The following is a 2,871-nucleotide window of genomic DNA, read 5'->3' as shown; positions in this document are numbered from 1 at the left end:
CTGCATCACACACAGGAATCTCACCTCCCGCACGCATAAGCAACGATACTTCATAAAATCACCCCCAAGATTTGAAATGAAGACAAATTGTGTGTTTTTGTGTGAATTCTACAGAAAAGAAAACTTAAACGTATAAACGGTTCATGAAACAGTTTTGAAAAAAACCATCTCAGAGAAATGCTATGAAATGAAAAACATTTCCAGGATCTCAAAAAGGCATCAGATCTCTTTTACCAGCAGATAAACAAAGAGCATAGCTGTTAGGAATGACCTTCATTCCACTCGCAATCCAGAGCCCACCATGTCCATGTGCTGTTCTATAATAATGCCAGAAGACTGTCTGAACATCTCGGTGTAGAAATGGAGACCGAAATGAAAACAAGCCGAACATCTTTGATCTCATCGTCTTTCTCCAAGTCAGAAAGCTGATAATGATGCAGAGCTCAGACGGCGAGTTCGGGTGCGGATTAAGCAGAACGCTGAGCTTAGGAAGTTCCTCCTCGTGAAGGTGGTCATTAGTCTAGCTCCAGACTTCAGTCAGTGCCACTCTGAAGCTCGGATTCGGTTAAAACCGGCGTGTGACACCAAGCTCAAGTTTAAATGACGCAATGTGAGACGTTTACGAGTAAGAATGAAGTTCTTTAGCAACCCCGAGGCTTGGAGTGAGGCTGAGAGCGTAACGGCTCGGTCAGATGAAGTCATCGATGTGTGGAAGACGTCATGACCGCACGCCGCCTCGGCACGTCGTGTACGAGGCGTGGAGACTCTTTAAAAAGCCCGATCCAGAGCTACGTTCTCACATCTCTCATCTCCACTCCACAGTGAAGGTACAAGCCTGCTTCTCGACCTACTGTATTTCACGATGTATGGCTTGGACATTCGGTCTCAATCTTCTTGATGTTTTGTTTTTTCTTCTGTAGCTGGACATCATGAAGCTCCAGACCTTCATCCTTTCAGCTCTTCTTTTCAGCTTCTGCTCTGCAGCTCCGGTGAGTATTTATTATTAATTCTATAGCTCAATGGTTAAGGTTTACCAGCACCAGCACTGCCACTGTCGGGCCCTTGAGCAAGGCCCTTAACCGTCTATACTCCTGAGGGCACTGTTTTCATAGCTGACCCCAGCTTTTAAACAAACAAGAATATGCCAAGAAATAATTTTACTCTCCTGTAATGAATACATGGCACATAAATGCCCCCTTTTAAACATCCCGCATTCTGATTGGTCAGAACGTGTTCTCTATTAGGGAGATTGTTTCCATAGTAACACCCCATTCCCTGTCGAATGTGTAGTGAATTAGATGTTGTTTATGGAAGGAGACTCCAGTGTCAGTGTTTTTGTAACAGTAAAGCTGTAGCTATGTGAGGACTCAAGAGTTCTTCTTCAGTTCTTCTCCATAAAACCACAAGCTGACGTATCTTATTAGCTTTTCTTCTAGAAGTTACACAATGTTAAAGCGAATATAAATGGATAAAAAAGTGACTTTCATGAATGAATCTTGTTCCAGATCCTCCGCCAGCAGCTGGGGATCATCGGCAGTAACAGCAACGAGGTATTTCTCTTCACTGAGCTCATAGATGTTACATGAGATCATCTTGTGGGAGGTTTGAAGGTTGTAATTTTGTTGTTGTTGTGTGTAGATTGTTCGTCTCCCAGGACTCACCCTCGCTGGCATGGGTTTGGGCCAAACACAGATCCAGGTAGAGAAATAAAACTCCATCATTCTGAGATACTTTGAGGTTTTTTTTTCCCTTTCAGAGATCAGAAGTTCAGCAGTTCAGTCAGATTGGATTCAGTATTCACAGGGAATCTTTTTCTCTGCATCCTCTCAGGGTACTCAGTTCCTCAATCCGTTCCTGATCCAGCCCCAGCCTGATTTCCTGCTGCCTTCTCAGGTGCTGAATTTCGGTCCTCAGTTCCCGGGATCATTCCTTCCCCCACAGCAGAACCTGCCCCCGTTACTTTTGCCCACCCTTCAGCAGGAGCAGCCCACAGGGGGTGTCAACCCCAATACCCAGCCTCAGATCAACCAGGACCCCGCCCAGGTACAGGTTCTGCTTTCAAACTAGGGTTCAGGGAGAAGCTAAAGTGTGTTACAGGTTTTTTATTTCTTCATATGCATTTTAGAAATTTAATGCAGATTATTTTTTTATAATTATTTTTATTTACAATTAAAAAAAATATATTATTTCTATTCTGTAAATGATGATATTCATGTACAGTTCATGTGCAGTACAGGTGTAGTACAGGTGTAGTACAGGTGCAGTACAGGTGCAGTACAGGTGCAGTACAGGTGTAGTATAGGTGTAGTACATATGTAGTATAGATCTAGTATAGGTGTAGTACAGGTGTAGTACAGATGTAGTATAGATCTAGTACAGGTGTAGTACAGGTGCAGTACATATGTAGTATAGATCTAGTATAGGTGTAGTACAGGTGTAGTACAGATGTAGTATAGATCTAGTACAGGTGTAGTACAGGTGTAGTATCGGTATAGTATAGATCTAGTATAGGTGTAGTACACGTGTAGTACAGGTGTAGTATAGGTGTAGTACAGGTGTAGTATCGGTGTAGTACAGGTGTAGTATCGGTGTAGTACAGGTGTAGTACAGGTGTAGTATCGGTGTAGTAAAGGTGTATTAAGGTAGTATAAGAGTATAAGTATATGTTATTTTCCAAATTTGACAAATTTTATTCACATTTTATTTATTTTGCTAAAGGTGGTTCCTCAGTACTTCCCATTCCCTCAGCTACCAGGTGGACAGGTAAGTGTGTGTGTGTGTGTGTGTGTGTGTGTGTGTGTGTGTGTGTGCGCGTGCGCGTGCGAGTCCGCGTGTTTGTGTTTCTCTTCACTCATGTTGATTAGTGCTTTC

Source organism: Silurus aristotelis (assembly GCF_946808225.1).
Source record: "Silurus aristotelis genome assembly, chromosome: 27".
NCBI lineage: Eukaryota > Metazoa > Chordata > Actinopteri > Siluriformes > Siluridae > Silurus > Silurus aristotelis.
This window is presented reverse-complemented; position numbering follows the sequence as displayed.